General features: G+C 35.1%; 4 pseudogenes; 1 reads left to right on the forward strand and 3 right to left on the reverse strand.

The window, feature by feature from the left end:
* Positions 1 to 445: 445 nt before the first annotated feature.
* Positions 446 to 1,425, reverse strand: LOC122447491 (annotated as a pseudogene).
* Positions 1,426 to 6,074: 4,649 nt separating this feature from the next.
* On the reverse strand, positions 6,075 to 6,186 carry LOC122447705 (annotated as a pseudogene).
* Positions 6,187 to 12,430: 6,244 nt separating this feature from the next.
* LOC122447559 lies at positions 12,431 to 13,989 on the reverse strand (annotated as a pseudogene).
* A 10,476-nt stretch (positions 13,990 to 24,465) lies between these two features.
* Positions 24,466 to 25,387, forward strand: LOC122447092 (annotated as a pseudogene).
* The last annotated feature ends 1,657 nt before the right edge of the window (positions 25,388 to 27,044 follow it).

Here is a 27,044-nt window from a genome sequence, read left to right on the forward strand (position 1 = left end):
TATTCTAATCTATATGCAATATTCTAATAATTCTGTCAGATTATGTTTATTGTCCTTGTGTGGTAATAAAAAATAAGGTTAAACATGGTACAATATTTATTCAATTACTGAAAAGAGTAATTCTGGTGAAATCACAAAATGCTCTTCTCTCTTGCATTTTGAAATTTCACCAGAAGAAAAGTGCATGAGAGAAGGTTTACAATCTGAATGGAAAAAATGTATATGTGTATATATATGTACATATATGAGAGTTCAAATTTAAATGGCAAAAATAAAATACACATATGCAAATATCCTTGATAAACTGCTGACAATAAAAGTATAAATGCTGAAAATGAATCTAGGGAGGCTGTGTGGATATTAATAAATTTTGAAAAACCTGGATTTTAATTTAATTGCTCTTCATTCATATGCCTCTAATTCATGAAACAGAACTTTTATATTTTCATTTCCTTGAGAAAAACATAGTCTTCCTTGCCATGTCCACGAAGGCTCTCTTGACTTGCTGATCCCTGAGAGTGTAGATAAAGGGGTTCAGCATGGGGGCTACTGAGGTATTTAGCACAGCTACTCCCTTGCTCAAAGAGACCCTATCTTTTGCAGATGGAATCACAAACATGAAAATGCAGCTGCCATAAGAGATGGAGATAACAATCATGTGGGAAGAACATGTGGAAAAGGCCTTTGTCCTCTGGGTGGTAGAAGGGGTCCTCTGGGTGGTAGAAGGGTTCCTCAAAATTGTTCTGATGACATGTGTGTAGGACAGAATTATTAATGCTAAAGTGAACAATAGAATAAACACAGCACAGGAAAACCCCAGTATCTCTAGGAATTTGGTGTCTGAACAAGAAAGGTATAATAAAGGGAAATAATCACAAGTAAAATGGTTGATAACATTGGACATACAGTAATCAAGCTGTATGAAGAACATGAATAATGGGAATATAATTTAGAATGAAGTCAGCCAAGAGGCCAAGACAAGCAGTATGCAGACTGTATGATTCATGATGGTCATGTAATGCAGCAGTTTGCAGATGGCAATGTAGCGGTCATAGGACATGGCAGCCAGAAGGTAAAACTCAGTGATTCCCAAGAAAATGAAAAAAAAAAGAAAAAAAAAAAAAAACAAACTGAGCCATACAATCATTAAAAGAGATTTTTTTTATCTCCCATAATAATGGTGGCCAAGAACTTGGGAATAGTGACAGTTGTGAATGAAACTTCCAATATGGAGAAACTCCTGAGGAAGAAATACATGGGGGTCTGGAGGTGGATACCCAGCAGGGTCAGGATGATAATGGTCAGATTCCCAGTGATGCTGAGCATGTAGGTGATGAGCAGAAAGATAAAGATCACAACCTGAAGTTGTGGGTCGTCTGACAGTCCCAGGAGGATAAATTCTGTTATTTCTGTGTAGTTTCTCATTTTTCTTCTTCTTTTAAGTAACATTCAGGAGAAAACACAAAGGGAAGAGACAGAAAAGGGGATTATCAATGTATAACACTGGGATTTGTCTCTGACAGTAAATTCACTATGCCATGCTAACATAATTCAGAAGATCTTTAAAAACAAGTTAATAAAAATAGATAACTTACTTTGAAGTAAGTTTTTACCATATGCCAGTATGTGTGTTTCACATAGAATATATTTTTTTTAATAAAATCCCTATTTTACAGGTTGGAATCAGAGTAGAAATAATTCAAAAAATCTTATCTAAATCACATACCCTGAATTGAAAAAGCAGGGATTATAACCTAGATCTTTCTAAAACTTAGGAAATACAGTAAAATAGATGCTACCTGTTGACTTTTTAAATGCCCCACCCCTCACTCTTAGAGGATTCCCTCCTGTTGGGAAAGACTTCATCTTTTTTCAAGCCCCATAAAATCATCCTATCCTAATTTGTGTCACCTGGTTCTTGTATTGTTATTCTCTACTGTAATATAGAAAACCTACATGTCTCAGGAAAAAGTCACCCAGTGGATATGTCTCCAAAATAAAAGTGATTGGAATGAAATCTTTAACAACATGACAGATTTCTAAGTTTTCACTCAGACTCACATTAACCTCCCAACCTCATACCCCTCTTGGGAAGCCCCAGATAATGGAATAAAGGAATCCAGACAATGGATTTGCTTCAGCAGTCTTCTCAGATATTAGATAGTCAAGAGAGGAGGCAGAGTTGACCTTTAGTAGATTGGGTCTGTGTTAAGAGTTAAGGAAACCAAAATGTGTTATTCAGTCTCCAAGTCATGTCCGACTTGTTGTGACCCCATGGACTGCAGCCCGCCAGGCTTCCCTATCCCTCGCCATCTCCCAGACTTTGCTCAAGTTCATATCCATTGCATTGAAGGTGCCATCTATGCCATCATGCTATGGTGATTCCATGCCTCTGACGTCTTCTTCTCCTTCTGCCCTCAATCTTTCCCAGCATCACAGTCTTTTCAAATGTGTCAGCTGTTGGCATCAACTGGCCAAATTATTGAAGCTTTCAGTAGATAGCAGCAATGGAGCTGCTCTGCTACATAGGAAATCCCAAACAAGAATTAGGTCATCTGCGAATGGTTTAGCACCAGGCACAAATTGGGGTGCTGTGATGGGGGAGGGGGTGGCTACCTTTCTGGCTGCACCCAGTGTCCCAGGAAGAAGGGCTCTCTGCTCCTGACCCTGGTCCCAAAGCACAGGGTGGCTCTCCCTTAGGGACCCGGTGGAGGCCTGCCAGCAGGGGTGTTGGGGGACCAGCTATCCAAGGCCAATCAAGGCTCCTGCGATGCTGCCGCATCATTCTGTATGGGCAGGATTCTGACTTAGAGGTGTTCAGTCATAATCCCACAGATGGTACCTTCGCCCCATTGGCTCCTCAGCTAAGCTCTCAACCAAAGTGTATGAATATCTGAAAACAAACATTACCTTCTAGAGAACATTTTTTCTTCAAAATTTCTCCCATCTAAATGTTATTAGTATGTATGATTCTGATCTGTAAACCATTTCTGGAATGTGAGGTGTTAACCATTCCTGGGATGTTTTTGGTAAAGTAATAAAGAATATATCCAAATTTCTAAGACATCATTTCAGACTTTTTTTCCTTACAACTCATTCACATTTTTCCCCCTTAGTCCCGTGGATCTTAGGATAACAAGTTACATATTCCTTTCTGTCCCTTTCTTTTTAATGAATGCTACTGTCTTGGATAAGGGCTTCCCAGGTGGCGCTGGTGGTAAAGAACACGCCTGCCAATTCAGGAGACATGAGAGATGTGGGCTCCATCTCTGGGTGGGAAAGATCCCCTGAAGGAGGGCATGGCAATCCACTCCAGTATTCCTGCCTGGAGAATCCCCAAGTACAAATGAGCCTGGCAGTCCACAGGGTCTCAAAGAGTCAGACACGACTGAAGTGACTTAGAAGCAGTGTCTTGGATATCTCATTGTCAAAACAGGCATGTGGCTCACTGAAAGTGAAAATTAATCTATATGATAAACAAATGTTGACCATTGTGTTAAATAAGATAACTGGAAGTGATTTTCAGGACACATATGCTATTCCATAGTAAATTGTAAGCATGGCTTCTTTAAGAAAAGATCACTAGCATTCCCCAAATTCACCAATTTGAAAAAGTGACAATATTTAAATGTCTATTAAAGATTGTGTTCCTAATTTTATATAAATTGTGAGACATGAGTGGGGAGCTCTCTAAATTCCACAATATAATTGGAAACAAATTAGCTTCTCACATTCTCTATGTGTACTGAATTTTCTCTTCTTAACTTTAAGACTCCTAAGGAAATCGTAAGTAATTCGATGAACACATATAATATAGATTATTTTCAGATTATTACTTTAAGACTGCCTTTGACTAGTCCTAAAATTAGTTCAGAATCCTGTTTCTCTTAGTCCTCTAGTTTTTTTTTTTTTTTTTTAAGTCCTTGTTTTTTTCTTAATGGAAAAGGGAAATCAAATCAAAGCACCAATAAGTATGAATGGGAATAATGAAGGACAAACTGTAAAGACCTAAGTCACTCTCAAAATCTGTATATTTTCCTAGAAATGTTGCTTTTTTTTCTCTCCTAATTGTCTCAGTTTTAACTATTATCTATGTCTGAAGATAATTTTTAACTTAAAAAGGAAATAAATTCTTATAAAAATATGGCATCAGGACTTAATTTTAGTTAAAAATGTGTGAGACTATTAGGGATTTGCATTCCAAGATAAATTATTAAAAATACAACTCTCTGAATTACAGGTTTCTTTTCCGCTATGAACATAACTATAATATTTCATGGAACTATTATGAGGGCTAATTTAATTAAAAGAAAAGTTAAATTATATAAAACTTTAAAGCATGTATTCCCACAGAGTAAATACTATTTTTATTATTATTCCTAAAAAATAAAGTCAATTATTACCTTCGAGGAAGATGATCCCAATATAAAAAATAATAGCCATTTTTTGTGGAAACTCGTTTGAAAGACAATGCTAAGATTTATGTAGTTATCTAACAGAATCATTACAATAGTTTTGTGTAGTGCTTGAATAAGCTAACAATGAGAGGCTAAATATTGAACAATATCATACAGCTAGTCAATGGTCAGGTTGGTATTCTAAATTCTTTCTGCTTGAACTGAAGCATGTGTTATTTATTAAACATATATGCAATAAGGAAGGCCAAACTCAAAGAGTAATTTTCTAACAATGAATAAATAATTAGTAATACAAATAAAATATTAATGTGCTCATTCTTCATAACCCTTGGTATTTACAGAAAGGAAAGACATCTCCAAATTATTAATCTCAATGTAATGAAAAGTTAAGCTAAGAACATATAAATCAATGCTAAGAAAAAGCTGTCATTGGCTTTTACTTTACAGCCTTACCTCTATTTGTACAAATGCATCACTTCAGGTGACTGAGGCTATTCTTAAAAATTGGTAACTATATCAATTTTAGGATAAGATATTGAGCATTTCTAAAAATGCTCTATCTCAACACATTTGGAATTATCTTATTTCTATAGATAAATTTCTTTGATACATTTTACATGGAAGCCATGGGAGCAAAAACAGGGAAGGGAAGCAAGATATGGAGTTACTGTGGCCCTTTCTGGATGTGATTTCTATATGAATTTTAACCTGCATGAGGCAAATGTTGCTTTATCCACCATATGACCAAGGCTCATGGGAAATACTCTAGCAAATCAAATATGACAACAGAGCCAAAAGGAAAGAAAATACACTAAGGATTATAAACATGTTATCAACATTTATACCACTACTGAAACAGAAAACTTGGCAGATAATATCCAAACAGATAGAAAAGCATGAGAACTTGGCCAGAAGCATATAGATTATTTTGCTTACTATCTATGTGAAGATATCTAAATGTACAAGATTTTGGAAGAGATTTCTTGAATATCCTAAATCACCATTTCTCTGAAGAATAGACCTTTTTCCCCTTGCTGACTAAAATACTGTGATGAATGAATCATATGTGTAAACATTACATTTTCCTTTCTTATGTAATAAAATGTCTCTATAAAGTGGCTCTCTAGGCTATTAAATATAAAAAAATTAAAAAATCAAATAGAACACAATAAAAACAAGAATGAGATAAAATATCATACTCAGTGAATCCCATGAAAGTTATGAGAAATTTTGGATTAAATACACCTTAAACTGTTCAAACTCTTCCAAAAAACTTTTCAAGTTATTTTTCCATAATAATGGTAATAATTGTTGAGAAGGATCTATCAGAGGTCCTGTTTTCATCTGATTGATGGTCTGTGTTCCAGTAATTACTGAAAGCATAAAATCTAGAAATTTTTACAACAATTTGCAACTCAGATTCCTTTTAATCTAATTTTAGAAAGGACAGAAAGTTAAATAAATCTCATCTATTGACTCAATCACTGTTATTCATTGAATAAACATTTATTGAGATTCTTCTATCTTTAGATACTATAGGAGCACTAAGGACACTACAGGATCAAATTAGATATGACCCAAACTTTAATCAGCCTACGAAGAACTTTCCAAACAAAAATATAGAAGACACTGTCATGGTTCATGCACAGGTTGGAAAAGAACTTCTAGACATGAGGCAGAATGAGAGGGAAATAAAGTTTATTAGAGTGGGAGATTCTGATAAGAACAAATACTACACTTAATCTTAGCCCAAAGGCTGAGAAGCAATAGACTTACGGATATGGGGAGAGGGGAGGAGAGGGTGAGATGTATGGAAAGAGTAACGTGGACACTTACATTACCATATGTAAAATAGATCATCAATGGGAATTTGCTGTATGGCTCAGGAAACTCAAACAGGGGTTCTATATCAACAGGGGTGGGATTGGGAGGGAGATGGGAGGGAGGTTCAAAAAGGAGGGGATATATGTATACCTATGGCTGATCCATGTTGAGCTTTGACAGAAAACAGCAAAACTCTGTAAAGCAATTACCCTTCAATAAAAGAATAAATAAATAAATTAAAAAAAAAAAAAACTTGTGGGTCATTTGCTATTGGATGAGGTAGGTATACTGGGTGGGGAAGAGTAAGGCAAATACCTTCCCTGTGTGGGGTTGGAGGGCAAACAGGTTACACTGCTCAGGAGGACCTGAAATCCATTAATAGTTACAACACGGGGGAGGGAAGGACCATATGTGTCTGGTTTTTCCGTTTCTGTATTCCAAGACCCTCCTTGGTTTTATCTGCTTTATAGTCCTTGGGTCACCACATTCCTCCCTTCCTTTAACACTAATATGATAACTAAAATTTTAATTGACCACATTTTTATCAGGGCATATCAGATCTATACGAATTCCACATAATTTTAGGATATCTATATTAGTAAATCAACCATATAGTATGACGAGAAGAGTTATCATCCCTTCAACAATACTTTTCGTGTAACTTAACATGTCTAATGAACCCAGGTAGTTTAATAGCTCTTTGGGATGTCTCAGGGGCCCTCTGAAGCATCCCAAAATCATCCTCATAGAATATGTGAGATGCCCCCAAGTCTCTTGGTGGACTTGATGATGATGAAGTCCTGAACAAATCCAACTCCAAAATACTGGACCGCCACTTGGTGTAGGTAAAAACACCAAATTACAAGTGACAAGAAGAAACAGAAAATAACCCAATCAAATAAAATAAACCTCAAAAATTCTACCCTAAACAAATGGAGGTTTTTGAACACTTGACAATGACATCAAAATAACTATCATAAATATGATTACTAAATTCAGGAAAGTGGCAGTGTTTTAGTTTTATTTAATTTATTCTGAATTATTTGAATAATTTTTTCCCAAAATAATAGAGACTATTTGAATTATATACAAAATGCATGATATCATGATCAACATTTACCTTCAAAATGTGTATTGAATTTCACAAAATAAATATCTTGACATTAAAAGTCTGATGCAAGAGTGCATATCTCTTTGGACTGAATTTAGTGTATGTTGACTAAAAAATACAGTCACAACCTGAAAGAAGAGAACTATTTTATTGGATGGGAATGTTTAGGACTCTGAGCCCAGGAAACAGCATCTCAGTAGCTTTGAGAAAACTGCTTCAAGAAGACAGGAGACTGAGTCAGACTATATACAAGTTTGCAACAAAGAGAGCAGGCAATCTGAACACAAAAGATCAGGTATCAAATTAAGGAATTTAACACTCTAGATATGGGAAGATGCACGCCTCTAGGTTCACTGAATTAATTCATTTCATAGACACCTCAGCTATCTGGGGCCAAATCCTGTTCCCTTGTTCACCTTAAAGAGTTGTGTGTGGCTACTTCTTGCATCACCCCCAGGTACTCAGCAATCACCATGAGGGCATGAGACTCTGCTGGATCTCAGTTTTGGGAGCCCTCATTCACATTTGGAGACCAGAAATTGCTGGTGGCTGTAACGTTTCTTGTTTGTTGATATGGCAGGAGATATTTTAATTTCACACGTAATATCACACAGAATATATAGATTCTTTAAACCATAGGAAATATCAATGTTCATCTTGAAAATACACAGGAAATTACACACTCATTTTGAAACTCTATATTTGAAGTACAAGGTGGTATCATAGGATCTTTTCAGGGACTGATTAAGAAAATTAAAACTATCTTTCACATTGTGCTATGTCTTAAAGAAATACATTTCATTTTTACAAAAGGCCTTTTTTCTCTGACTGGCAGATGGGATTCTCAGAATAGTCCTGATAAAGCATCTGTGGAAAATAATTTTAGTATTATTTTCCCACTTTTCTGTGCTCGCTTCGGCAGCATGTATACTAAAATATTTTCCCATTTTTCTTGATCCACCCCCATGTATCATACTTCTCCTCTTACTAACCACTGGGCTTCCCTGGTGGCTCAGTCAGTCCAGTATTCTGGCCTGGAGAATTCCATGGAGTATGACCCATGGGGTCACAAAGAGTGGGATATGACTGAGTGACTTTCACTAATCACTACCTCTAATCATTACTACTAGTAATCACTTACTAATCATTACATAATTCAGTACCCCTCAAAAGGAGTACTGAAAACTAAAGTCTTTCTAAATTTGTTTTCATGATTCTATTTTTTTCCCATCATCAACATCTTTTATTTTATTTATTTTTTAAACTAATTTATTTATTTAAATTGGAGGCTAATTACTTTACAATATTGTGGTGATTTTTGCCATACATTGACATTCGTGATTCTATTTCTTAGCTCTGTCCCCTTCAAAATGATCTTATCTTATACTTACTGAACTATCATTTTGCTCGTATGTGAAATTCTAATTATTATACCATATCATTGTTTCTAGAATTATATATAAAACCCCTACCAATGCCTTTATTGAATTCTCAACAAAACAGAGGTCTTATTTTAATATCATGTTTGCTGTCCATCAGAAAAGCTGAACGCATTTCAATAGTTCATGTAGAAGCTCAGTTGACCCTGTATTGAAGAAACTGTGTTACTTGTTCAAGAACAGATTTTTTTTTTTTTTAAAAAAAAGCACTATTAAACTACCTGGAGATTCAAATTCAGATGCCAATGGTTGTAGGTCTATTAGATATAAAGAGATGCAATATGATACAGACCAAGCAAAATTGCAGAGAAGACAGATAACATAACTTTAATCTTTCTGGGAGTGGGCAGAATAGGAATGGGGAAGTTGTATTTTAGAAGTGCTACACCCTGAGTTGTAGAGCATCTGTGCAGTATAAGTAGTAAATGACAGACATTTAAAAATATATGTGAAACATTTCAGAATAGCTCCATGATAAGTTACTGGTTTAACTTGGATAGTGTTTTTTAAGCAAATTCTTCCTGACTCACACATAACAGAATCAAAACTAAAAAGAACACCGAGAGAGCCTTAGGTTTTACTTTTATAAGATTGTCCAAACATGTTACATGTTTTTTCACATTCTGTGCTCTTAAAATTTCAAAAAGTTAAATAGTGTTCCAGGATCATTAGATATATTTTCTCAAAATGAAATAATGATGAAGTAAAGTGATAATAAATTTTTAAAATATTATTCCTGAAATCATATTCCTGACACATATCTTTTAAGATATACTTCCTTAACTGGTTGTACTGAAACCTGTAAATTGTCCTGTCACTTATATACTCTATATGTTGTTCTCCCTGGCTATGTATTTTTTCTGGTCTGTAATAAAACAGAATTTTTCAAACATATTTTATTCAAATCAAAACCCATAGTTAATTTTAAAAGGAAATGAAAAAGATATTATAGTCAAATGCACAAACATTTCTAGAAAAAAAATCATGAAAATGATGCGCACCTGGGAAAACCTTTTTTATTCTATTTAATATTTTTAAATTTTGGTCATGACACACAAAGTGACTTGAGTTCCCCAAATTCCACTCACTTTATGACTAAGAATTAAAAAATCCTTTAAAAAAACATTAGTTTTTCTGTCATCTTGGTTTCCTTGATAGAAGATATAGCTATGTAACTATACATCTACATTTATGATAATCTGAAAAAAAATATATTGACTAGCATTGTTTTCTTCATTTAATAGTTATTTACAAGCAGCTTTCAATAAGTTTCAGAAGTATCCCAAGTTACTGGAAGGTGTCTTTTTATATATGGAAATACCAAAAAACTATTAACATTTTATTATTAATTTTTAAAATAGTCTAGTAAAATAATAGATTTTCATTTCCAATCTAAATACTTGTAAATGCTACCAATTCTCAAATACAAACTAAGCAACTAGTTTCTATGAAAATTATATTAAAATAACAATCATTTTTTAAAAATAAACATCTCTAGTTTGACCATCAACACTAAGGGTTAATCTCTGCAACAATTTTTTTCATTAAATCAAATGGACTATGTACAAATATATTGGTAGTATTACAAAGGAACATAAATGAATATTAGCTTTAAGTTCCGTTCAATTCAGTTCAGTCGCTCAGTTGTGTCTGACTCTTTGAGACCCCCCGAACTGCCAGGCCTCCCTATCCATCACCAACTGCCAGTGTCTACCCAAACCCATGTCCCTTGAGTCAGTGATGCCATCCAACCATCTCATCTTCTGTCATCCCCTTCTCCTCCTGCCTTCAATCTTTCCCATCATCAGGGTCTTTTCAAATGAGTCAGCTCTTTGCATCAGGTGGCCAGAGTATTGGAGCTTCAGCTTCAGCATCAGTCCTTCCAATGAACACCCAGGAATGATCTCCTTTAGGATGGACTCCTAGGATGTTCTTCTTTAGGATGGTTGGATCTCCTTGCAGTAAGGGACTCTCAAGAGTCTTCTCCAACACCACAGTTCAAAAGCATCAATTCTTCGGCGCTCAGCTTTCTTTATAGTCCAACTCTCACATCCATACTTGACCACTGGAAACCATAGCCTTGACTAGACGGACCTTTGTTGGCAAGGTAATGTCTCTGCTTTTTAATATGCTGTCTAGGTTGGTCATAACTTTCCTTCAAAGGAGCAAGTGTCTTTTAATTTCATGGCTGCAATCACCATCTGCAGTGATTTTGGAGCCCAGAAAACTAAAGTCAGCCACTGTTTCCACTGTTTCTCCATCTATTTGCCATGAAGTGATTGGACCGGATGTCATAGTCTTAGCTTTCTGAATGTTGAGTTTTAAGTCAGCTTTTTCACTCTCCTCTTTCACTTTCATCAAGAGGCTCTTTAGTTCTTCTTTGCTTTCTGCCATAAGTGTGGTGTCATCTGCATGCCTGAGGCTATTGATATTTCTCTCATCAATCTTGATTTCAGCATGTGCTTCATCCAGCCTGGCATTTCTCACAATACATTCTTCACATAAGTTAAATAAGCAGGGTGACAATGCACAGCCTTGACGTACTCCTTTCCCAATTTGGAACCAGTCTGTTGTTCTACGTACAGTTCTAACTGTTGCTTATTCCTTAGAACAATTAAATAAATCTATTTGATTTTCTGGTTTGTGTTATGATTATCCTTATTTACAACTGTATTACATGATTCTTAAAAAAAAAAAAAAAACTCATGTGCTATACTTTGCTTTTGTTTTCCTAACAATGTATGCTAAATATATGCAATAGTATAAATGAATTAATAATTAACATTACTCTTTGCAATCAATAGTTATACTTTCAATTAGACATAATATCTCAAAATAAGCTGGTTATCATTACATTATTATTTTTAGTTATATACTTATGCTATTGTGTAGAATCTAAGGAACATAGTTTCAAAATGAATAGGGAATAGCTGATAAGGTACTAAATGTGATCTTACTAGGCTGCATTCTATTCTTAATCAAAGTTACCTAGATATAGTACACATATATGTCTCAATACTTACTAACTACATAGAATAAAATGTAACATGATTTTTTACTACACTAGCCTAGTGTGAGTGATTCTTTTTAAATTCTAAAGACAAAAAGTAACACTGTTTTCTCTAAAAAAAAAACAAAAAAAAGTTTAGTCTCAACGTCCCCCTTTTAATATCTTTATTTAAAAACAATATAAAATGTGCAAAGGACATAAAGCCAGGAATAAACAGTCTCAGAGAAGCCATATCATATCATTGTTTGGAACGTATTAAGCTTTTACAGAAACTCAAATATGAGAACAAAATTTTCTGAACATATATAGAAATACTTTAAGTCTCCATGAGAAATACATAAAGTTTATTGAAATAACCTTTCAAATATTTGTTACACTTAAGTGAAAGAAGAAGAGTGGAAGGGATCAAATTTGAGCTGCTTGTAATGGAACAGAAAAAGAAAGTTTTGATATTTTTAAATGGAAAACATGATTGACGTAAAACAGCTAATGTAAATACCATGACACTTCAGAAAGAAGTGAAAGGACAAATAATAAATAATACAATAGGGAAGCTGGGAACAAATCCAAGTTCCTCCTTTACTATTTTCCTTAATTATTAATTTCCCTCATATAACTCATTATGATTTTACTTGAATAAAAACAGAAGTCTTTGTAGAAAATTTTTAAATGCTTGCTTCACCTGCTGGTTCTGTAGAGTATAAATAAAGGGTTTCAAAATCGGGGCAACAGAGGTATTGAGAACTGCGACTCCCTTCACTAAGGAGATCCTCTGTTTGGCTGAAGGTTTCACCTACATAAACATGCAGCTGCAATATGAGAGGGAGAAGAACAAGTGGAAAAAGCCTTTTTTCTCTGTTTGGCAGAAGGAATTTTTAAATTGTCAGGGCAAAAATCTGTTCTATACATCAGTGTCTCTTTTTCTGTCTTGTATATAGGGTTATCATTACCATCTTTATAAATTCCATATATATGCGTTAGTATACTGTATTGGTGTTTATCTTTCTGGTTTACTTCACTCTGTATAATGGGCTCCAGTTTCATCCATCTCATTAGAACTGATTCAAATATATTCTTCTTAATGGCTGAGTAATATTCTATTGTGTATATGTACCCTAGCTTTCTTATCCATTTGTCTGCTGATGGGTATCTAGGTTGATTCCATGTCCTGGTTATTATAAACAGTGCTGTGATGAACATTGGGATACACGAACAGACTTTTGGACTCTATGGGAGAAGGTGAGGATGGGATGATCTGAGAGAAAAGCATTGAAACATGTATATTATCAAATGTGAAGCAGATCGCCAGTCCAGGTTGGATGTATGAGACAAGTGCTCAGGGCTAGTGCACTGGGATCACCCAGAGGGATGGGATGGGGAGGGAGGTGGGAGAGGGGTTCAGGATGGGGAACACATGTAAATCCATGGCTGATTCATGTCAGTGTATGGCAAAAACCACTCTACTATTGTAAAGTAATTAGCCTCCAACTAATAAAAATAAAGGAAAAATAAATAAATAAAATCGTCAGGGCAATATATGTGTATGATAGAATCACTAATACAAAAGTGATCAGTAGAGTCATCAGGGCTAGGATGAAACTCAGCGTTTCAAACAAATGTGTATCTGTACAGGGGATTAGCAGGAGAGGAGCACTGTCACAGTAGAAATGATCAATGACATTGGAGTTACAAAAATCCGAGGTTAAGCCTAAAATGAGTCCTGAAAAAATGGTGAGGAAACCAGCCATCCAAGAGCTAAGGACCAGCTGGATACAGACTTTGTTGCTCGTGATGGTTGTATAATGCAAGGGCTTACAGATGGCAACATAACGATCATAGGACATGGGAGCCAGGAGATAAAATTCGGATGCACCAAGAAGGAAAGCAAAAAACAACTGATCTGCACAACAGTTATAGGTAATGGTTTTGTCACCAGTTTCCATGCTAACAAGCAGTTTGGGAATACAAACTGTAGTATAGGAAATTTCTAAGAAGAAAATTTCGAAGAAAGAAATACATAGGAGTCTTGAGATGAGAATCAAGCAAAGTGAGGGTGATGATAGTCAAGTTGCCTGAGATGCTTAACAAATAGGTGAGAAGCAGGAAGATAAATAGCACAATCTTCAGTTTGGGGTCCTCTATCAATCCTACTAAGATAAACACTGTCACTGATGTACGGTTTTCCATTGTTGCTTCCTGATCTGTTTCTAGTCCGGTGAAAATATTGAGAAAAAAAATTATGCAAAGGGACCAGAAAACATGAAGATAACAATGTCAAAACATTACTAATTGCTAAAGGAGTACTTTTTCGATATGATTAATGTAAGATAAACTAGCGAAAGCTGTTACTTTTCTTTTGAGTAAAAGAAAATATGTTGAACAAATTTGATGAAATAAAAGAGTACCTTATGTCATTTTTATATTCTGGTTTAGTTATATTTATGATAATGAAGTGAAGAGATGAATATGTATGTGAAAAAAAATTGATTTATTTTTTCTTAATATGTCAAGTATGAGAACATTATATTAGCTTACACTCAGTCTTGCTGATGATTACATAAACAGCATTGCCTCAAGAAGCTGACAGTGAGGGCAACAGAGAAGCAAGAAGCAAATGGTATATAAATGTGTATGATGGTTGAAAACAGAAACCCAGTTTTAGACTTAAGATACATAGTGGAAATAATTCAGTATAATAATGTCCATACCTCTTCAGTTTGGCCTTTTACCAATCTACTCAACTAACTAAAAGTTTTTTCTACAGTTCTTTCTGATTTTTTTTTTTTTTTTGGGTAAATTAGTGTGATGTATTTTGTCCCTGTTTCCATCGCTTCTCTTTTTCTGTCACTCGTCTCTTTTACCATGTCCTATTCCAATATTATGGAGGAGGAAATGGCAATCCAGTCCACTATTCTTGCTTGGAAAATCCCATGGATGGAGGAGCCTGATAGGCTACAGTCCATGGGGTCGCAAAGAGTCAGACACAACTAAGCGACTTCACTCACTCACTCACTCATTCCAATATTAAACTTATCTGATTATGTAGAGAACCTGACTTGAACAAAATTAACCAGATTTAATGTTTCTTCAGATTACAGTTCTGAAAATTGGAAGAGAATAATAAAGCAATATGCAAAATTAATAAGGGTTCAGCATGAGGGAAAATGAAATAGGGTAGAAGAATATAAAGAAGAGAAAAAGGAGAATAGAGGCAAAGAGGAAAGGGAAGATAATAAAGACAAAGACCTACCATTAAGAGTGAATTTCTCTTCAGATAAGAATTCTATTTACCTCTTGGCTTTTAAATTGATCTATAGATCAAGGCAGCAAATATGTAATTTACCTTTACTGAGGTGAATAAAAAAGAGAAGCTCTAGTAAATTTTACTGTAATGATCTGTGTCTGAGCAAGGTTTCAGACACTTACAAGTAATACTGACTGCCCTGAAAATATGGTAAATCAAAAGTCAAGCCACATCAGATGAAGTTGATTATGTGGCTGAGAATTTTATAAGCTCTTACTAAGTTAAATGTCATGAATCCTCCTAGGTATAAATATGTCATCCCTTGAGAGGAAGCCTCTGCTTTGATGACTTCATTATCAGTTATGCTTCTTTGGTGACTTCACCATCAATAACAGACATTAATTAACCAATTTTTATAGGTCTATGGAGAATGCACTGTTGTACATTGTAAAGGTATAAGACACTGTCCAAGAGAGAATTGCAGTTTACCAATGTTTTGAGGTGAGAGCATGCATGTGTGCATGTAGCAGTGTACAATGCTCCATGAACTTAAGGGTAAATAAGACTCGTGTTTACTATATGACACTGGAGACTAGGAGAGAAGATTTATCTGGGGCTTGGGACTGTTGGGGAGATGAACAAGAGAGAATGTTGAAAGAGAGGATGGATCCTCAGTTGGGCATTGGAGACAGAGTAGGAAGCAGAATAAAGCCTTTTAAGTAGGATAAATAGTGTCAACAAAGATACATAAGAATGAAAACTCATGAATTAATAAAAATTTACCAGAGACATTATGAAACATAAAGTTTTCTCCAGGGAATATTTAAGGCTCTGGAGATTCTGGCTATTAGTACCAAAATATAATAACATCTTCCTAGTATTTAGACACATTTTCCCAAATCTAAGGGATAATTTCTGAGGAAACTAACTGTATTGTAATGGCGATAGTCACTTGAGTCAGAAACAGATCTATCATCCCAAGTCAGAATTAAATTGGACCTAGTTTTCCTTTTGCTCCATAACACTTGATATACACTGGAACTGTGTTTATTTATATTATATATGTATATAATATATATAGAAAGTTTATTCATCTTATTTGTATTTACATTAAAAACTGAAAGGAAATTCCCTCCTTTCAAAATCATGATAAAACTTATTTTAAAATGGTGACATTTAATAAATCAATTTCAGATCACCTACAATTAAAATAAAATTCCCTGGCTTACGCAGCTGGCTCTTACGCTCCAGGGAATCAGCCAGAAATAGACAGATAGAGAGAGATAAAGAGATAAAAAGAAAGAAAGAAAGAAAGACATGGGGACCGAAGCTCTGATGGAGCAAAGGTGTTTTAATCAACATGGTGTGGGCATATATACTGTCTTACAAGGTAGTTATTCTCAGCAAAGATAACAATTAAAATTCCAGACTTACAAAACATAAGGCGATCCTTATCAAAGAGCAAGAGTCACAAACAATCACTTTTACCGTATGGTTCATAAAAAGGAAGAGGGTTCTTATTACCGTATTGAAAAACTAACGAAGGACATGCCTGGATTCCTCAGCCCAGGGAAAGGCTGTGCCTCTCCTCTTAATTCCTGAATGTCCAGGAATTAATAAGGACCAGAGGATTCCTGACAGATCCAAAACAGCACACAGGAAGCCTCCTGTTAAATGCTTCCTGACAATTAAGTACTCTTAGAATTTTTTAATTTATTTTCAATAATATGTGGATTTATATATCAGCTTGCAAAATATATTGAAACTTACAAACTATTACCCTTAATTGTAAATAAATAGAATTACTTAGGCAAAAACAAACAAACAAAAAAGTGCTGTTAATGTTCACATTCCTTATATTTCTGTTGAAGAATGAAGAACTCAGATTTTTTTTCTTTTTTCCTTCCATGGAGTCACAGTGAAATAGGTAATTTTTAAAATAAATTTAATTCATGTGGATACTTTCTGATTAGCCATTTGTAGCTCAGATCAGCAAATTATAGACTATCTAAATATCTCATTTATTCTTTATATTCACTATATTTTAAGTTAATAATAATACCGCATAATACTAAAATTAAACAACTATTTATCCTAGCAAGTGATTAGGGTTATTTCCAGGAAATATCCTAAAGAGTAAGGAAATCTCTCCAAGACATTCAGATTCAAAGGCATAGTTTCCCTGAGGATCTTTGGTGTGTTAGTAAACAATAAGCCAAAGAGATGTCAATATGGATACAGACTTTTTCCCCATCTCCTTTAACTACATTCTCAGGAGTTTCTCAACAAAAAACACTATATTGAAGTCACCATGCACTCCTTTTACCTTCATTTATTTATAAATTTATTTATTCCTTCCTTGAATACATATTTGTCATGTGCTTGAAATGTGTCAAGCATGCTTCTATGTAATGGGCATAAAACCATAATTAAGATACATGAATATAAATGTGAGTATATGAAGGGTTAAGAATTAGGTTCAGAGCACACCTGGAGGATTTTCAGTTTTAATTCAACATGTAAAGATCTGAGAAGTCATCACTCACATCTGTATTACCAGAAAAAGCAGAAAAAAATTGAAGATCAATGGCTTTCTTGTACCTATTAGAGAACTGAGGTAGCAAGGCAAACCACCACAGCAAAATCAGGAGAAACAGACCCACCCAAAGAGAGGGAGCCAAGACCTGCTTATTTGGACCCAAAGCCATAAGCTGACAGGAATGTTTCAGTGCTTCAAATTGATAAATTGATACATGCTGAATGTCTACATATGGCAGAGAGTGAAGAGGAACTAAAAAGCCTCTTGATGAAAGTGAAAGAGGAGAGTGAAAAAGTTGGCTTAAAGCTCAACATTCAGAAAACTAAGATCATGGCATCTGGTCTCATCACCTCATGGGAAATAGATGGGGAGACAGTGGAAACAGTGTCAGAATTTATTTTTTGGGCTCCAAAATCACTGCAGATGGTAACTGCAGTCATGAAATTAAAAGACGTTTACTCCTTGGAAGGAAAGTTATGACCAACCTAGATAGCATATTAAAAAGCAGAGACATTACTTTGGCAACAAAGGTCCATCTAGTCAAAACTATGGTTTTTCCAGTGGTGATGTAGGGATATGAGAGTTGGGCTGTAAAGAAAGCTGAGCACCAAAGAATTGATGCTTTTGAACTGTGGTGATGGAGAAGACTCTTGAGAGTCCCTTGGACTGCAAGGAGATCCAACCAGTCCATCCTAAAGAAGATCAGTCCTGGGTGTTCATTGGAAAGACTGATACTGAAGCTGAAACTCCAGTACTTTGGCCACCTGATGTGAAGAGCTGACTCACTGGAAAAGACCCTGATCCTGGGAAAGATTGAGGGCAGGAGGAGAAGGAGATGACAGAGGATGAAATAGTTGGATGGCATCACCAACTCAATGGACATGGGTTTGGGTGGACTCCGGGAGTCCAGGGACAGGGAGGCCTGGTGTGCTGTGGTTCATGGGGTCGCAAAGAGTCAGACATGACTGAGCGACTGAACTGAACTGAATGGGTAACTTGAACATTTATTAATTTTGAAGAACCAATGGCTTCAAAGTTCCTGCATTTGAAGAACAGCATATATTTACATAATCAAAATTCAAACTAATCCCAAGTATAATAAAAGACCTAAGAACCTCATGATCCAACTACTAAACACCATAGATAATGAGAAAATATTTAATGTGGCCAGAAAAGAAAGACTAATTACATACTATGAACACTGGGAAACAATGGCATAAAAAATTTCTAACTTCACAAACACTGGAGGCCAGAAAACAAAAGGGAATCTTTATAGAGTTCTGAAAGAAAAAAAAAAAAAAAAAAAAATTGTCAACCCAGAATTCTGTACAGTGAAACTACCCTTCAAAAATGAAGGGAAAATAAAGATATTTTCAGATAAAATAAAACTAAGAGTATTTTCCATTAACGCATTTGCTCTCCAAGAAGCTGTCAACAGTATAAATTATGCATGGGACTTTTCAACAGACTCCAAATTGGTTTAGAACTGAAGTGTGTAACAGAGACTTGGTAGGGTATGAGAAAGACAAATATTACAGCAGTTTAGACAAAAAAAATAATTTATTTTTGTCCCTTTTAAATGTTCAGACTGGTAGGATGAAAATATTCAATGAAGTCTTTCAGTTTCTAATCTAATATCCCTGCAGTGCTGTCAGGAAGCTGGATGAGTTCTATCAATATCTTGTTTATTCACCATTCCTACTGTAATCACTCATCATCAATGTGCCAAATAGCTAGCCATCACATCTGCATAACAACTGTGAGATAGGGTAGAGAGGAGGAAAAGGAACACTGTTTATCAAAGACTAATTCCTGGAATTTGCACAAAGTATCTTGATTTACATCCTTCGGACAGAATTTATTCACTGGGTCACAAGTTGCAAGGAAGTCTGGCGAGAGACATAAATAAATATTCCATTAACACAGAAGAAGTGGAGAATGTTTAGTTACTAGGAACTATCAATTTAAGACCCAATAAAAAATAACACAAACACTAATGAAAGGAAGCTTTTAGAATAGAAATGGAATTGCATAAAGAACATGAAACATCTAGAGAATTAATAATGGTGCATTCAGTATGAGGTACAACTTTTTTCTATGACAGGCTAAATTCTTACACTGTCTTACATGGTCACTTTTTATTACCAATGCGAATGATTTTTTTTTTTTTTCTGTTTCTGTTTCCAAGACATTATCTATGTATTTAGGATTTCAAAACATGAATATGCAGGAGGGCAAATATATTAGAGGAATCAAAACTGAATTCTCTGGAGACATAGTTTAAAGTAGCATAAGAAAATAAAAAATATATATATACATAATTATATTTTTTCAAATATTTAGTGCATGGAGAGAACTCTTGTATAACATATAAATTTGTGATCCTTTGGGAATGGGTTTCTTAGATTTCATATCCTCAAAAGATTTCTTCACAATTATTCATTATTTTCCTTCAGGGCACAGAAAGTATAAATATTCCATGGGATCAAATGTTGAATAATTTTATATGGCATAGTATATAATGCTTCAAAATATATTCAATACATATATAAACAAATTGTAATGGGGAAATGCAATACACTAGTCAAAAACCGTGAAAACAAGTTTTAATTACAAAGCATTTACATTTACAAATTTGCCAAAAAAGAGATTATAAAAAACAATCATTCACTGAGGGGTGGAGTGAGATCCACTCAGAGAAGAATAAAATACCAGCATGCTCTGTTCAGTATGATGATAAAAAAATTAAATATTGAAGCAGAGATAACTTTTTCTGAATAAATCTGTGTATATATCTTTTCTGAAAAATACTTAAGTTTTTAAGTGATTTTGGCAGACTACTTGAGTCCAAACAGATGAAAATAATTGATATGCCTAAAAGGTGGCACTAGAGGTAAAGAAGCCATGTATCAATAAAGGAGATGCAAGAGACGCGGGCTTGATCCCTGGATCAGGAAGATCCCCTGGAGTAGGAACTGGCAACCTGCTCCAGTATTCTTGCCTGGAGCACTCCACGGACAGGAGTGTGGAGGGCTACGGTTCATCGGGCCACAGAGTCGGACGTGGTTGAGCGCCTGAGCACACAAATAAAATTTAAAAACCATATTTTCTTTTAGATACATTTTAACCTACTTTTGGTCTATTTTTACCATAAGTATTAACTTCTTTTTCTAAACCTCTTACAGTTTGATTTAGGGAAAATGGTAAAAGAAAACATATGGAATAGAGTGGTAATTTAGTACTAAAGAGATATTCCTTTAAAATTTATCTAATCTTCACAATATCTAACATAACTAGACATCATTGTATTCATTGGGCCAGCATCTAATGGTTTTGTAATGTCATCCTTGTAATTCTTTTACACTGTGTGTTGGGATTAGTTGGTGTGTGTGATTATTGAATTTCAAACAAGAAATGATTTGATGCAGTAAAATTCTGATTTAGGTGTTTTAGATATACATATTCCTATAATTGTTTCCACTGAATTGTGTCTGTAAATGAAGAAAACTTGCTTGCTCCATAATTATGTGACTATAAAAAGAATGTCTATGAAAAATAACATCATATCCTTTTTACCCATATCTGTCTACATTATCAACATGATTTTGTCAGCAGGTCATATTTTTTATTATAGACTCTTCCCACAAACTCCTTTAGCTACTATTTGGAAACAACTTTTATTTGTCCTTTTATGTTATTTTTATCTATAAAGATGCTTTTTAAATAATAATGTGTGTTTTAGAGGTTGGAAATAATAACTTTGACATCCTCCATACAGAAAAGCTTTAATCTAGTGACCATCACCAAACCTTAATCATTTTATGTGTTTGATGGTGAAAATATTGAGACAGGATTTTTTTCTTAGAGATACCATTAATCTTTCATTTTGTAAAAGAAATACACAATAATTTGTCCCATAATTACTTGTACAAGGTGTACTTTTAAGAGAAAAACTTTGGAAAATACAGTTTTTCAAACTTAATACTGATTTCCAATTTTCTGAAACGCGGTTGCTGAATGAAAAGACGCCGGGATTCTTGGCTTCTAGAGAATTCAATCCAGAGCCAGAGACGAGTCTGGATCACTCAGAGCTTTTGTGTAATAAAGTTTTATTAAAGTATAAAGGAGATAGAGAAAGCTTCTGACATAGGCATCAGAAGGGGGCAGAAAGAGTACCCCCCTGCTAGTCTTCAGCTGGACATTATATAGTCACTGGCAGTTAATGAAAAGAAAGGGATGTCTTAAAACTCAGAGTGGCACCAGGCCCCTCATCCGTAAGATGCATTTTGGGATAATCTTGGCACCAGATGATTCATCCCAGGCCATAAAATGGTTGACTTGAATCTTATAGAAGGGCAGATTACCATACAAACAGTTTTGTTTACATAGATTAGGGGAACAATATCTGAGTTTAACATACTGGTTTGTCAAGTAGGTTCTGAGCCATTAGGCAAACCAACTTGAAGACAGTCTGGGGTAAATTCATAGTACATTAACAGCTTAAGACAAACATTTCCATAAGAAAAATGCATTGGTTAACTCAAGGTTTGAGAATAGTTAACTTCAAGTGAAATCAGGTGTCATTATGGCAACACAGTATTTTAAGAGAAACCTCCTTTTAAATTTGTATAGAGAAGGAATTGCAAACCGTGTTACCCCGAACATTAGGGTGCGTGTATCTTCTCTAATTAGAATTTTCATTTTCCCCAGCTAATATATATGGCCTGGAGTGAATTGCCAGATTATATGGAAGCTCTAGTTTTCTGAGGAACATTCATACTGTTTTTCATATGGGCTGTACCAATTTACATCCCCACTTACAGTGTAGAAGGGTTCCATTTTCTCCACATCCTTTCCAACATTTGTGATTTGTGGACATTTCAATGATGGCCATTCAGACCTGTGTGAGATGGTTCCTCATTATAGTTTTAATTTTCATTTCTCTAGTGATTAGTGATATTGAGCATCTTTTCATTACTGTTGGCCTGCTGTATATCTTCCTTGCAGAAATGTCTATTAAGGACTTCTGCCTATTTTTCGATTGGGTTACTTTTTGCTGTTGTTGTTTAGTTGTATGAGCTACTTGTATATTTTGGTAATTAAGTATTTTTCAGTCACATCATTTGCAAATATTTCCTTCCAGTCAATAGGTTGTCTTCTCATTTTGTTTGCAGTCTCCTTTGCTGTACAAAAGCCTATAAGGTCTTTGGCCATCTGATGCCAGACACAACTGAGCACCTTCACTTTCTTTCTTTCTTAAAAAGGGTTGATTTTTACACTCTCCTTCTGATATTTCATTGTCGACATAAAGAAATGCAACTGATTCCTGTATGTTAATCTTGTATCCTGCTACCTTGCTGAATTCATTTTTTTTTTTTTTTTTTAGTTCTAATAGTTTTTCAGTTCTAATAGTTTCAGTTCTAATGTGAGATGCTGTGCAGTGGTTAGTCTTCAGTGATGTCTGACTCTTTTGCAACCCCACGGACTGTAGCCCACAAGGTTCCTCTGTTCATGGGGATTCCTCCAGGCAAGAATACTGAAGTGGGTCACCATTCCCTTCTACAAGGGATCCTCCCAACCCAGGAATCAAACCCAGGTCTCCCTCATTGCAGGTGGATTCTTTACCATCTGGACCACCAAGAAAGTCCAAGAGTACTGAAGTAGGTAGCTTACCCCTTCTCCAGGGGACCTTCCCAACCCAGGAATAGAACCGGGGTCTCCTGCATTGCAGGCAGATTCTTTACCTGCTGAGCTACCAGGGAAGTCCTTCAGTTCTAATAGTTCAGCTCTAATAGTTTAGGGTTTTCTGTATACAGTATCGTGTCATCTGCATCTAATGACAATTTTACTCCTTCCCTTCAAATTTTGGTAATTGTTACTGCTTTTTCTTGTCTGAGTGCTCTGGCTCAGCTTCCAATACTACATTGAATAGAAGTGGTGACAGTGGGCATCCTTGTTTTGTTCCAAATTTTATTGGGAAGGCTTTCAACTTTTCATTATTCAGTATTAGGTTGGCTATAGGTTTGTCATATATAGCATTTATTATGTTGAGATATGTACCCTCTATACTCACTTTGGTGAGAGGTTCTATCACAAACAGGCATTGAATTTTATTAAGTGGTTCTTCTGCATTTACTGAAATGATCATGTGGTTTTTATTATTTCTTTTGTTAACATGGTGTATCACATTGATTGATTTGTTTATGTTGAGCCATCCTTGTTACCTTGGGATGAATTCAACTTGATTGTGGTGTATGATTTTTTTTGTGTGTGTGTTGTTGGATTCATTTTGCTAATATTTTGTTGAGAATTTTTACATATATGTTCATCAAAGATATTTCTTTTGGTAGTGTCTTTCTTTGGTTTTGGTATCAGGGTGATGGTGGCTTTATAGAATGACTCTGAGAGTGTTCTTTATTTTTCAATCTTTTGGAAGAGTTTGAGAAGGAGATGATATACCCTTCATAGCAATTAAATTTTGGTTCTAATATGCAGATTTCCTTAATTGAACAAGAAAAGAAAGTCATCAATACTCTGGTAGATTATCAAGTGAGAAACGTTTTTCCGTGGATTTAAAGTCCAATATTCCTCTATGTTTTTCACATAAAAATAAACAATTACAATTATTGTATAGATTATTTTTAGCAAAACTGCAAATTAAAGATTAAATTCTCTGTCCATATACTCTGGAAATGCAAACTATTTTTCTTTCTGACATAACCATCTTTAAAACATGAATAAGCATAGTGTTATTCTAGCTGAAACATCTTTTTGCTTAACTTTACCTTAAACACTAATTATCACTGTTACTTTTCCATTGGGGTCATTATTTTCTTTCTTTCTTTTTTACTATGAAGACCTGGAAAAGTAGAGGACAATGATGGGAAATCATACACCAGTGAAAGTGTTTATTCTAGCAGGTTTGACTGATGACCCACGATTGAAAATTGTATTGTTCATCTTCTTACTTCTCACTTACTTACCAAGTATCACTGTAATTTGATCATCATCACACCTACCCTGGTGGATCCTCACCTCAAGACCCTAATGTATTTTTTCCTCCAGAATTTTTCTTTCTTAGAAGTCTCCAATACTACTACATGCATCCCTAAATTGCTGGCTACCATGGCAACTGGGGGCAAAACCATTTCTTATAATGGTTGTGCAGCTCAAGTGTTCTTTGCTTTCCTTCTTGGAGCATCTGAGTTTTACTTGCTGGCAGCTATGTCCTATGACCACTATGTTGCCATCTGTAAGCCCCTGTGTTACACAACCATCATGAACAATAAAATCTGCATTCAATTTGTCTTCTGTAGCTGGCTTGCCAGATTCTTTGTCATCTTTCCACCACTCCTCTTAGGCCTAAATCTTGACTTCTGTGCTTCCAACACTGTTGACCATTTCTACTGTGACACAACTCTCCTCCTGCAGATCTTCTGCTCAGACACAGAGATCTTTGAGATGATGGGCTACATCTCAGCTTTGTTGACACTTGTGGTCACATTGATAATATCATATACCTATATCACAAAAACAATTCTAAAAATCCTTTCCACTAATCAGAGGAAAGAAGCTTTTTCAACATGTTATTCTCACATGGTTGTGATAACTCTATACTATGGCAGCTGCATCTTCATATATGCTAAACCATCAATCAAACAAAGAATTTCCAAGGTAATTGCAGTGCTCAATACCTCTGTTGAGGTATTTTGAACCCTTTTATCTACACTTTACAGAACTAACAAGTGAAAAAAGCCTTTGTGAATATGATACACAGGATTCTTTCTTTGTCAAAGAAGTGAATAGGCTACTGCACTATACATAAAGAAAAGTAACAAGTGTCTCAATAATAACAGTGTGCTCAATAGTAGCTTCCCTATCCAGTGAAGTGAAAGTGAAAGTTGCTCAATTCTGTCTGACTCTGAGACTCCATGGAATTCTCCATGCCAGAATACTGCAGTGGGTAGCCCTTCCTTCTCCAGGGCATCTTCCCAACTCAGGGATTGAACCCAGGTCTCCCGCATTGCAGATGGATTCTTTACCAGCTGAGCCACAAAGGAAGCCCTCCCTATCCATAGTTACCCTCAGTTTTTCCCTTTAATTTCTATCATATTCATCTTAAATTTCTCCATGACTCATTAACAAAACTCTGTGTTCTGTGAAGTTAGTTTTCTTTATATATTTCAATAGACTTTCCCCCTCACCTCACTTCCTTTTCCTCTTAATATATAAAACAAATTGCACTAATTTTTCAATCTTTTTTCTTTGATTTTAAAATATTGTTTAACTTAATTACATTTAATGTAGCATACAATCCAAAGGTTAATATTCTATTTGTGATCAGTGACAATATACTTAAAACTAATATTCATTTATATTATTTGTCATACTAACCAACTTTTTGGTGCACATTCTACTCAAAGTAATTAAAAGAAAATTTCTGAGATTAGTCATCAATGTTGATGCACATCTTTGAAATGTCTATTTAAAATGTATGGCTGTTTTACTAAAATACTTTCTGTAGTAACTCAGTATTTAGGATAAAGTACATTTGAAAAATACTATCTAAAGAAGCAGAATAAAATATAGGCAGGAAGAAACATGTAATATACAATTGATTGGACAATTTTACATGCTCCTGTACAATTTGTAGAATTTACTGGATCTTAAAATTGTTTGGTTTATAAATATGATTTTAGAAAATATGGCTATTTAAACAAATTGTTACTTTTTTTCCCCTGATAATTTAGCTTTTTTTCCCCTCATTATCAGAAAGTGATCCTGAAGCATTATCTAGCTTTCAGAAATCTTTCAGAAATTCTCCAGGCAAGAATACTGGAGTGGGTTGCCATGCCCTCCTCCAGGGGATCTTCTTGACCCAGGGATCAAACCTGCATCTCTTTTGTCTCCTGCACTGGCAGGCAGGTTCTGTATCACTAGTGCCATGTATATATATGTATATATATACATGGCTTCCCTGGTGGTTCAGCTGCAATGTGGGAGACCTGGGATTGATCCCTGGGTTGGGAAGATCCCCTGGAGGAGGGCATGGCAGCTCACTCCAGTATTCTTGCCTGGAGAATCCCCATGGACAGAGGAGCCAGGTGGGCTACAGTTCATGGGGTTGCAAAGAGTCAGACACGACTTAACCACAAGGCACAGCACATACATATATATATACACATACACACACACATCTATATGCATGTATGCATGTGTGCTCAGCCATGTCCAACTCTTTGTGACCCCACAGACTATGTAAGTAAAGCCTAAGGCTCTCAAATTCTGATCATTTTTAATTTTATTAATGAGATCCTTCCATCCCCTCTCCTCTAGCAACTTGTATCTATGATTCTTTATGTTTAGTTACGTTTCAAATATAAGTAAAATCATATGCATTTTTTTTCTGTCTGATTTATTTAACATAGCATAGTACCCTCTAGGTTCATCCAAGTTGTC

Source organism: Cervus canadensis, chromosome 9 (assembly GCF_019320065.1).
Source record: "Cervus canadensis isolate Bull #8, Minnesota chromosome 9, ASM1932006v1, whole genome shotgun sequence".
In the NCBI taxonomy this organism is placed as follows: domain Eukaryota; kingdom Metazoa; phylum Chordata; class Mammalia; order Artiodactyla; family Cervidae; genus Cervus; species Cervus canadensis.